Source organism: Buceros rhinoceros, unplaced genomic scaffold (assembly GCF_000710305.1).
Source record: "Buceros rhinoceros silvestris isolate BGI_N320 unplaced genomic scaffold, ASM71030v1 scaffold11484, whole genome shotgun sequence".
Taxonomy (NCBI): domain Eukaryota; kingdom Metazoa; phylum Chordata; class Aves; order Bucerotiformes; family Bucerotidae; genus Buceros; species Buceros rhinoceros.
In genome coordinates, this window is record NW_010410054.1 from 8,631 (window position 1) to 21,468 (window position 12,838).

Here is a 12,838-nt window from a genome sequence, read left to right on the forward strand (position 1 = left end):
GAATTGAGCTCAGACAGCCTTTACACATGCAGCTCTAACCTCAAAAAAAAAATTAACTTGGGAGTATATGATATTAGCATCTTCTTGGCCTTTTTCCATGACTATAAAATGGCATTAGTGTAAATGTGACTCAGACTTGGGATCCCTGGTCATGGTCACTGTCGTAGCCAAGAGCCTAAGTATATGAAATCTCCTTGGCTCTGGAAAAGCACTAGTGTTAAATTCTGGGAAATCATAACACTGATTCATCTCAAAACAGTCTATATATAACACCAAGACTAGGCACACATAAAATTATGCACTATCTTGCCTCAAGGTTAGCAACATATTCCTAGTAGAGGAAGAATGTTATTTTCATTCCGTGCAATCATGTGATAAATAGCTGTAGGGCAGATTTAGTGAGATCTCGAAGGCTGTGATTTTACAATATAATGGATGTATGTCTAACTTTTTGCCACCTGAAAAAGCAGCAAAACAAAGCAAGACTTGTCAGTATGTTGCTTATGGCAGAAATCAGACATTGTCCAGAACCCTTTATAAGACACATTGCTATCTTCTTAACTAGTTTGATTACAACATTGACTTCAATACTTCAACAGCTTGCCTTTCTAGCATATGGTGTAATTGGAAGCAGCAGCCAGCAGGTATCACATGTGAATGGGAAATGTCTCCCACTAAGTAACTACTGACTGTGAACCAAATACATGCTCTTGTACGTAGGTTTGTGGGGGGAAATAAGGAGGAAAAAAAGGTGTATTGAAAATAAGAGGATCCTTACGTGGGTGAGGCATCTATGCAGGATATAAGGAAAGCAAATTACCTAGAAAGTTCAAAAATAAATAAATAAATAGAAAGTCATTGAGTTTACATCAAAATGAAAATACGAGAAAACAGTAAAGGAACAGTTTAAGAGTTATAAAACAACTGTTTATCCGGACTGCTTACCTAAAATAAACACCAAATCTTAAAGGTTGTTTTAAAGGAATGGTAACCCTTTGGCTGACAGCTATCCAAACCTATGGACAATTTCAGGAGACACTTTAACAAAGCTGAGAGACATACACTGAGAATTGCATTCTTAGGAGCAGGCACTCAACCTACAGCACAAAAAATTGGAGACGGCAACTCATGCTCAAGACTGCTCAGCTCACTGGCAAAGGAACTGGCATTTGTTCCTGTTTTACTCATTTATTGTGAACATGGAGTAAAACATGGGTTAAATGTTTTATTCTGATCATGCTTCCTATAAAATACTGTGTTTTACTGAAGTAAAATTCACCACAGGCACATCCAAACCATCACCATCATGACTTAATATCCTGTGTTGAATTAATGTTTGACTTTGATGCTTCACATTGCTCCACCTTGGGGGGAGAACTCAGTTATAATCATTGTATGCAGCTGCAATCACTGACACAATCATGCATAGTTTGAAAATGGTAGCACCAACATTGAAGAAGGTATGAAAATGCATTGGAATTATACCACATGCTAATGCAAGACAGGCAGGAACTTTTAGGGGTATTAATATCACCAAGGATATATGAGAAAGTCCAACAAGGACTTTAATTAAGACATAGGACCAAATTATATGGTTTTGCCAGACGGCAGGGCAGAGATTCACTTTGCATCACTTTAGAAGTGTAAAAGGACCTAGAATAAGTACACATGTAATTCATATCCTCAAAGGCACCTTTACATTGCAAGATAGTGTAACATGATTTTACACTGAAGTAGGTAATGCAGTATAAAATCCTGCTAATGATAAGGTATTGTAGTTTCACCTATACATAGCCAGTTGAGATCAGCCCCAGGTGTATTGTTCAGGGCTGACCTCGACCACCTACATCAAGGTATGAAATACCTGCTTCTTGTCTCTGCATGGATTTTACATTTAGACAGACACCTCACAATAGCACTCTTCATGTAAAACACACCTTTTTTTTCTTTTTTCAGTGAAGATAGAGCCTTAACAAAAATGAGAAAAAGGCACATCATGATTAAAGTGTGTTAATGAGTGTACAACAGAATCCAAGTGTAAATGAGATCGAGTCTATTTCAGTCAACTGAGTTGTGCAGAATAACACAAAACTTAATTTTTTCCTTTTGTATTTTAAAAAAGATTTCTAAGAGCAGCAAAATCTATAGGAAAAATTGTCAAACAAATTTGCTTCACTGATATAAAAAATCATACAATTTTTTTGTGTTTAGAAGATTGCATCTTCTGGTGCAAGAGTTAATGCACTTTGTGAAAGTTATTATGCTGTGGCTTATAAGCTTCAGCTGGATGTGGTGGCAGTTGAAATTTCATGACAGAACGCTAACTTATCTTTGCTATTGAAAAAACTAATGAGGTGGTAAATAGTTGTAGAGTGATGTTACATGCAGTGATACACAGGTTTTGAGGGTTTCTCATTATCTGTGTAACTGTATAGATGTAAAAGTAATGAAAACCCAAAACAGGCAGGAAAAGCTTAAGGCTTTAAAACTGGAATAGAATTGTGTTAGTGCTTTCTAACGGAAATATGGTAAATTTTAGCAATCTCAAAGAAAGCTCTTAGATATTTTAGCCAGGGTTTTCTGCTAGGTCTAAGGTCTCATGGGCAGCGCTTAGGTGAAGATTACAATTAAGCTCACATAGCCAATTTATTCTCATGCTGGTTTTATTTGAGGCAATGGCATAATGTTGAGCAGTCTTCAGGATTCTCTTTGTTATGCTCGTTGCCTATGGCTTTTAACTGAAGGTGCTACCACAGCATCCCTATCAGACTCCAAATGTCATGAGCAGTGGCAAGCAGCAGCACACAGTGCAGAGGGCTCTCCTGACTCCCAACAATCTTTACTGAGGATAGCAGGAAGTAAGATATAACACTCTTCAGTAGCCAAAGGCTTCCTGAAATGAACTTCAACAATACTGAATACAAGCTAAGTTTGTACTTAGCACTAGGACATGAAAATGTTAAAAACCACCAAGTGTGAGATACTGAATGCAGGCTGGTTTTTAATGTGGTCACCACTGATCCAAAGAATGAAAGTTCTGAAATCGGGAATTACTTCTGTGACATATTTATGACAGATAAAAATCATAAATGGCAGCAAGAAGTACTTTATCTGGAGCTGATCTGCACCTTAGCATCTTAGTAGGCATTGCAAGAAACCACTCTGCCGAAAAGCTCTCAGCATGCTGCTTTAAACAAGCAGACCTAAGGATCACTGACATTCAGCATATCACTGCAGCACTGCCAGCTTTCTTATTAAAAGAGTAAGTTTTCCTACAAGTCCAGACAGCCACACTGAGCTTTTAACCATTTTGAAATTTAAAGATACCTGAATGTTTTCACCTCTCATTCCAATCTCCCTTTCAAATTGCTGAATTCAAGAAGCACTATCCTGTTAGTGAGTTGCAATCTCCACTGTTCTGCTTTGTGATTTACATTTTTTGCTGTTGTTTTCAGAATCAATTTTCCATCACAAGTCCCAGCGAGATACCACACCCATTACAAATTTTGAGCGCGTTATGCCATCTGTGAGAAAAGTATGAACAATCTTATATAAAAAAAAGAGCAAGCAAACAAAACGTATTAAAGAAGTATTTTGTCTACTTGTTTTAACAATGACAGATACAGAATATCTACAAACACAGGTGGTGAAATCCAGCAGGCCAGCTGGTGCTACAGTATTGCACAGTACTCCAGCAGCTATAGGTTTAAGATAGACACAGAGGACTTTGAATGAGTGTGTCTGTAACACAGATGTTAACTGCTCTGAAGAAAAAAGATTCATGCAAGCCACTATCTCATACGAAACTAGTTTCACTCCTCCATAATGCACATCTGTGTTACAGACAACTACAAGTGAATCGGATTTGGTCAGTATTAAAATGCAAGTCCACTACATTAAACATACTTCAGATCTTGACATGCAACTCAGGGCCAAATACATTTACTCCCTCAGCTCCAATTACTACCAGAAGAAACTGTGCCAGCGAACATCTCCACGAATCCATGGTTAGAAAGTTAGGTACTACTTACTCCTCTGCCAAACCTTCAGCTCAGTTTTGCAAATCAAATGTAGTATGTCACTGAGCTACAGAGGGAAAATATGTGTTATATATTGTAGGAATGGATTTTCTTCTCAGATTTGTATTGGTAAATATAATTCATTCTACTTTGAATCTTTTAAATTTACTGGAACAAGTTAAAGCAAGTACCTATCTAGTTTAGAAAGTGTTTTACTTCCCGTATTACGCTTCTACCCAGAAAAACTTCCAAACACTTCAAATCTTTGAATCTTAATGAAGCTAGTTGGTTCACTAAAAGTCCTTACCTAGAGCAAAGTGCAGATATGAGTTGTGCTACAACAGATCATACACAAAATGTGCCACTACTCTACTGTGATAGTATTCGAGGGGAAATCTCAGGTTTCTAATATGTGCATGTATATGTTTTACGAACGTAAGTGTGCTCAGAGAATGAAAGTGGAGATTAAAAAGAGAAACAAGAAAGGACATAAAAGAAAGAGAGGTATTTAAGTTTCAGCCAAATGACACTATTTTTCATATCATTTACAGTAGAAGCTTGAAGTCTAAAAGAACTCCACAGGCCATTAGTTTCTTGGTACTCGGTGACGGATTAGAATATTTCTTAATCAACTGCTAAAGCACAGAAGAAGGCCAAAGCCTAGATTTGAGCAAAGCTGAGTAATAGTGAAATCCAGGAATGTTCAGCAGGGATGCTATCAATAGACACATCACAGAACCTCAGAAGTGCATCCTTGAAAAGGACCTAACATTTTTACAGTTTCTTAGTCCAGAATTTGTAAAATCACATTAAGAAGCAAAAGTTCTGATTTGTAATCAGGGAAGCAGATTTAAAAACCTAAAATGTTATGAGGTTCGAATTACTTGTTGAATGTTCCGGACCACCCCTTTGCCAGGACACACTTTGAAAGTCTTCACAGCCCACACAGAATGGACCTGTTCTACCAGTTAACTATCATGGACTGCATGACATTAGTTGCAACGTGTTAATTCTAAAGCAAAAATTAAGAAAAACAACAAAAAAAAGTATATTTTCATCTCATTCACATGAGATGATTGACATTCACACAATTCATAGCAACAGTCACCTACAGCTTCATTGCCCACCTGGATTGTACTCTCAAAAGGATGTGGCCATCAGAAGTCAAGACAAAGAGGGTTGGACTGAACCAAGGATGACTTCCCTTCACTGTATCTGTGTTTCCCATCTGTTTCCACAGTATAGACAAGTATTGCCATTTTTAAGTCACTGCAGTTTGAGGAAGAAAAAAAGGGGTTGTAAAATAAAAATAAAATGACAATCATAGTAGCGGATCACCTATCTTGTCTCATTTTGTATTTCTGCTGATTGACAACCTGGTGCTCTTGTAGCATACAAAGGCAAAAAAAAATCAGGCATTCATTTAAAAATGAAATGTTTGACAGATGTAACAGCCTTCTGAAATGAAACTGAGGAAATCTCAAATAGGGAAGTCCATCTCCTGTATAAGGGGGAGATTAAATTTCAACAGGCAAGGTTTACTGTCCTTAGACAGATGCAGATTTCATTTATTTTTTTATTTATCTGGCAGTTGTTAAAAACATCGGACATGACTAGGGCTTTGCTATTGGTGCACAGTCTACCTCCTGCTGCTCTGGATGCCACAGACTTCAACGTGATCCATGTTTCAGAGTACTGTTGTCACAAACTGAAGGAATTTCAAATTCTCTTACCAGTAACACTAGCACTTCACTGATATTTTGACCTGTATTTTTGAAATGGTGAAAGTGAAACAATCTGACAAGTGACTGAAAATTCATACTGCCAGAGACACATACCTAAACCAGAGAGGCAAAAGAAGCATTTTTACACTATAATGTGAATGGCCAGATATGACTGAGGATAGAGATCAAAAGTTTACAACTTCCTTTTTCTCTACTCACATTCACAGAACAAAGCATCAAGGAACGTGCAGTGCTGAGGAGAAACAAAATTACTGGGAACAGCATCAAAACAAAATAACTGGTGTTTTCACTGCACCATCTTGGTGGTAGGATGGACAACTGTACAAATGGACAGATAACAATTCAATAAAAGTAAGAGTCTTTCCTTTGATTCAGAAGCCTTTGAATCTGAGACACAATCCAAAGACTTTCCCAAAGGCATCTGTGCACCTTCTACATTTCTGTGCGTATGCACACTGTTCAAATAACACCTTTATTTGAAGAAATACATACCCTTAAACCCCTTCTCTTGACTTCAGTGAGAGAACTGGACTGGATCATGCTCTTCATTGGTGTGGGATGCATCTCACCCAACTGTATACATCAGCTTTGGCAATCAGTTTAAACCAGTATATTTTCTTTAGGGTGGAGTATATCATGAACCCAGTGAAGCAGATTAGAATTGATGAATAGTTAGAAGTTAGACAAGGTGAATCCCATCATAATATCATCAGAAGAAAGAGGCTATAAGAATAGCAAATACCATTCACAGCCGAAACATGCTCTTCCTCTTACATTTTTTTGCGTTTTAAAGGCTATATGACCATGTAAGGCATAGGCTAAAGTAGCTCATTTGATCAAAAGAATTGTACAGGCAGATATTTAACTATTTTTAACACTAAAACAATCACAGAATTTTCTTACTACTAACACATGAGAGCCTAGGAGATACTAAGAATATCCTGCAAAATTGCAAATAAAAGTAGTTGCATCTAACACTTAATTTGGCTGGAAGGAATGAGGGAGAATGGATGAATAACAGTTCGAGGCCTCTACATGTTTTACAAATCGATTTCAATAGCTATTCTCTTTCAGCTATCAGCCAGTAAGACTATCTATCTTAATTTTTTGGAGTGGGAGAGGTTGCTATTTTAAAATGCTACCTAGATCTTGTTTCTGCGAATGGGAAGGAAGAAAAATCTGACAGCTGTTCCTCTACATTTTACCAAATACAGCCCAAAATAAAATCATTTTTAAGTCACTTGTCTCCCAATTAATTAAACATATTTTTTTTTAGATTTTGCAAATATCTCAACATCATCCTGTTGCTTTTATGAAGAAGTTAACATCAAGAGCTGTAAATGGTGTAAATCAGCAGATTTACCCCAGTTTGGGTTCATCTTCAAATGCTGAACTGTTCTCTAAGAAAGGGTTCCTTATACTTCTCTTGTAGCAAGAAGTGTGCACATTCCAAAACAACTTTCAAGTAACAATATTTGTGCACAAAAAATTCAATGTGGCATTTCACAAAAGAAATGGCAAAACTACAGGATCAACTCACGGGAAACTACAGACACTACACACCAACAAATCCTAACACATGTGAATTACTTAATTTTTCCTCTGTGCAACAGAAGATGCAGGACAACCCATGCCAAGATGTAAAAATAAAACTCCGCTGCAACTCACAAGCTGCAAAAAAACCATGAAGAAACAAAGAATGGGTAACTTTTGAGACTGGTACAATTTAGACACCTCAGCATGGCTACAAATCACATTTTTAACCACCTTTCTCTATGTTATCACACATAATTCATGGTACTCACAAAACTTGAAAACTAACTTGAGAGTGCAGGCCAAAACTCTAGGTTTTTTTACTAAGATCAATATGAATTTAGTATTGGAAATATAGTCGTCCCTACCCTGAATCCTTAGGTCCTAGGAATAATCTATACATGTTTTTGTATGGCTACAAGAAGGTTGCTATACAAAACAGTTTATATTTAATTATTTATTTGAAGTTTTCATAATCACACAACCAATGTAATAGAGCAGTACTACCAATTTAAGGTGTCTTCTGTCAGCAATGGCTATTTCTCTTTCCAGAGAGTTTATAACTCACCAGAACACAATCTATTACCATAAAATTATTGCAACTATATTAGGAAGAAATTTTTTGTAGGATATTTTAATTATGAAGGAACAGTTAAGATGATACGAATTCTGTGACTAGACAAGCACTTAAAATCTCAGGTAAGATGCTAAAGCTCCTTATGGTGCAAATATCTTGCCAAAAGACACCAATGGAAATGAACAAAAGATGCCCCCCTCCACCCATACTTCAGTAAAATATGATAGCATCCATTCAGTTTTTATCTATGACCTGGGAAATCTCTTTCCTGTCAATGGAATGTTCTCTCTTGTAAACCAGAAATGAACTGATTAAATGCCTCTATCAGTCTATTGGGATAAATACTTCAGCATACATTCCACCACAGGCTTGAAAGTTAAAGCAGTAATAAAAGAAGAAAGTAATATATGATTTTGTGAGTGTTTGTTTTTCCTTCAGTGAAGAAATGGACATTACAGAATATATATGAGATGGCTGTACTTGAGTAGCAACTGAGGAAACTTCTGAGTAGAGACTTTATAGACCACCATGGTATTTTGTGGGAGAAGTGATACCAAAAATTCAGGTATCATCTGCAGTTCCTGTTACATCTTTCAGAATACGGTATGTCCACTTCATCAGTTATATTGTGTGTGTTCAGTGCAATTAAATGGTAGAGTAAGAAGATACAGCATCTCCTGAAATGAATGAAAAACTTGAAATCAGCATTCTTGAACTGAATTTTAGATGAGGATGGGTCCATTAGGTATTATGTATTTGCCTTTGTATATACTATGTATAGATGAGCAGTTCTGCTATAAAAATAAGAATCCTAGAACTGATAAAGCAATCTCACTTAGGACTGGAAAACTGCACTTTAGACAGGTAAAATGAATGTAAATGGGTCACAGTTTTCGTATCTTTAACATCTGTTGTTTATACCCAAGAAAGCACATCAGGGGCAAGAAAATTAATTCCCCAATTGCTGTCAACTGAGTTAGGGAACAGCAATAAACAGCTTACTGTAAGCCTCTAGCTACAATAAAATTGCTGTCAATAAAGTGTGGCTGATACAGTTTTGCTGCGCTAGAAGAATAGATTCTTTGGAAGTGAAAATATGAAATAGAAACTAAAAAGATCCTCCCTTGTTCCTATCTACAAAAGAACATTATCACAAAATTCCAATAGTATTAAACTCCCAAGACTCGGTTCTCACTCCCCTGTGGCACAAATTTATTAGCATTTGTGAAACTTTGGCTTTGCACATTCAGGACAGATGAGACTCCAGTGATTCTGATAAAAATCTTTTGCATGGGAAACATTTCAAGAGAAATGAAGCTTGCTAAGCTTTTACTGTCTGTAGCTGTATACACAAAATGTTCCCTACTCTAGTTTAGCATTTCTACTGTCACTATTGAAAATGGTATTATAGCTTAGGGTTATGTTCAGATTTCCATTATAACCCCCAGTTTTCACATGCTCTTAACTTTCTGAAAAATTCTTCTTTTCAGCTGAAATTTTCCATGCTTGGTCTCAGCTCAAAGATGAATTTCTTTAGACAGTTGAGCAAAATCTTTTAACCTATTTTTCAGTTATATGAGGATAGAAAAAATACACTGTACATTTTCACTGTTTCTAATATTTCAGTATGGTTATATAAATACAGAGAACTAGAAAAAAATTGAATTTTACATGCAGACTTTTTCCAGGTGACTAGTCCTCACCCAAGACTAATATACATGCTAACACATAAAACAAATTAAGCATAAAACAGAAACAATAGAATTGTAATTTTTTTTAATACTAAGCAGTAAAACAAGGCCACTGAAAATAACGCCGCGCAGAGAATTATGGAATGCTATGGTTACAGAATTTTAATATTTGCAGGTGACGTAGACTCTGCACTGCTGTTCCAATGCAGATTTCCATCAATCTATGCACCTTGAAATTGCCACTCTCGGCTTATAAAATTGAGTCATTAATGTTTTCAGCTTTTCTTTTCTCTTACATAAACCCCCAAGTTACAAATTTAAACACTCCAGAGTAAGATAACATCAATTACATTTGCCACAGAAAGCTTAAGTGATGTGCATTGATCAGCGGGAGCCTAGCTACTCATTCCTTGATTAGGCAAGAAGTCCATTGACTGAAAAAGGAGTAAAGTAAGATCCATAGAGCTTATATTATTTGCTATATGTTTAAAAATATACCTTCGTATGGAGTGCATTTAATGTGTCAGTCAAGCCTTAGATCCTTAATTTCTGCCTTCAGAGCACAGAAATAAAAGGACAGTGTTAACAGATATTTAGCTTTCCTGAATCTACTAGAACTATGCATATCTCCAAAATTTATGAATTATCATCTTGATTCAGAAAAGTGCTTAGAGTGTGCTTACGACTGTCTTTCTTGAAGACAACATCTGAAGTCATTTGGATTTTAAGGATCTGCTTCAGTCCCACCACTTTAGATGAAAGTTCAGCATACGCCTAAATGTTATTTGATTAGGAATGAAGACTGAAGGTTTTGCTCATAACCCATACCGATACATGTTTTTAAATCTGTGTAATTTGCCACTGCTGTACTTCAGATCTGATTAAATGAAGTTGTTATAATTTAAAACTTGGATAACCTCAGTAAATTGGTCCTAATTTCTTTTATTATTTAATCTATTGTTAATCTAATGACACTGAGTAGGAGTTTTCTGTCTGTTTATTTGCTTTTTGTAAGAGGTCTTTCACACAGAAGAATAGCACGTCTTCTTCTACTGTATATCTGTGTAGCTGTTTGGTGTAGTGACTTACTAATTTGAAATGCCTTTTAAGGTTCAATCACATACTGAAGAGAACACTGATTGAGAAGCCTGCATAGATTTCAGTATTCTTTATGAGTCATAACACTGATTTTGGAAGCTTAGCTGCATAAGATGGTGGTGTGCAACACCCTTTCCATACTCCTAATTATATGAATTAGCATTTAGAACAATCTCAAGTTCAAGTATTCTAAAATGCTCTTTTCAGAGCATCCACCAGGTTTACTGCAAGATAGGCACTTGAAGAAGGCTTTGGTTTTTATGCTGGGTACTTCTGAAACATCAGCCTGTGCAATTCAAAGTGAGATGTGAAGACTTAACCATAGAATTTCCACTAAATTTATTGACAATTGCACAGAAATTTCCCAGCAGAAAAATACTACGAAATTTGTACTGAAAAATCTATTTTTGAATTCTAAAAGCTTTCTGACTTAGGAGCCAGTTCTAACAGATTTCTAGGGCCAAGCTCCCATTAAAAGAAATGCGATTTTGCTTGAATGAAGTCCAAGTGCGGACTTAGGTCTCAGCTCTCCATTAATATTAATGTATCTGCCAGATACATTGCATGCATATTTACCTTGGACTGCAAGAAACTCTAAGTAAAAATCAAGGATGTTAGTATTTCTCAGATATATATTAATCCTATATTTCTTCTTTCCCTCTCTTAACAACCTCACAATTCCTGCACCCTTTGCAAACCACATAAAGAAAATTTGCCGAATATATAGATAATATAACTCCTAAAATATAAAGATAAATTAATTATGTTAAACGTCAAAAAAAAACAGTACAGTGGCACAGAACTAAGTACCTCTTCCCAAAGGACTTTTCAAAAATGTTTTTCAGATACTGTGTCGTTAGCACACACTAATATTCGGTAAGATTTTTAAGTCTGAATATTTTGCTTAAAGGCCATACTCTATTACAAATCTGGAAAAAGACCTAAGAAAGTGTTTTTAACTCCTGTGACAATGAGTTCTAGCTAAAATGCATCCTAATTTCAGGAATTACAGACAGAATAATAGGAAGGCTGCTAATGATTACTACCGTTGCTGGCTATAGACCTCCAGCCAAAAGCGACAAGGGGGGATAAAAAGGTTATGTACTGTAACACTCATGATTGGGGGGGGATAGAAGACGGCCCTATCTCCTTCCCCACAGGATAAAAATACACAAACTTGGCTTAAGTAACTGTCTACCTAAGAAGGAGTTTTATTTTCAGTTACATACAATATTACAGCTTTTGCAGGGAGCAATTGAAATCATACGAGTATCTGCTGACTTCAAAAAGGATTCCGTAAGACTTGGAATTTGTGGAATTTGAATCAGGTCTAGATACAGGTATAATGACTGATATTATTATTAAACTGAAACCAGTGTGTTTAAGGTAATGAACACAGGTAACTCTGAAAATAATGCCAGTAAGTTTTGTTTCGGTTTTTTTTTTTTTTCCTTCATATTCAATTTCATTGTGCTGAGCTTATACATTCTGTCAAAAAATTTTTTGGGACTTAACTGCCTCAGATGCTGGAGGGGACTAAGTCTGAGTTTCCTAATAGAGTCTGCAAAGTGAATTTAAGCTAAATTAACATCTCAGATCAGAAAAGGAATGTGTGGGTTGGGGGTGTTATATTTTGTAACTAAAACTGAGGAGAAAACTTCAGCTGAGTAACCACAGATTATGCAGAGCTCTTCTATAAATTTGTTGTGTTTTTTTTTAATTGGTTCTTTTTTAACTTACGCTGACAGTATGTGCATGGTGCTATGTAACAGCCTGAAGATGGCTCTGGGAGTACACCCTTCTTTAAAGTCCTTAGAAAGGTTATGGTTTTGTGAGAATCTTCTGTGATGTTTTCAGTGTCTTGTTGTAAGTATGAGTTGTTTTGGAGCAGTCACTTTAGCAGAACTGCCTCAGAAGTGCTTGTTTTATTCTTAGCATCTTGTTAGTGTGACACCTTACAGACACCCAAAGTCAAGACACAGTTCTGGGAATATCACATTCATCTCAGATAAGGCTAATGCAACAGCAAGAGGATGACTTTATCCTAAACTTGGCTACTGTCAAAATCTTTTTGCAAAGACAAGCCTAAATGTGTCTCACTTGATTCTCTAGGATTCATACCCCTAATAAATGCAGACAAATCACCACCACTCGGAGGGTACAGCGCCAGCAGGA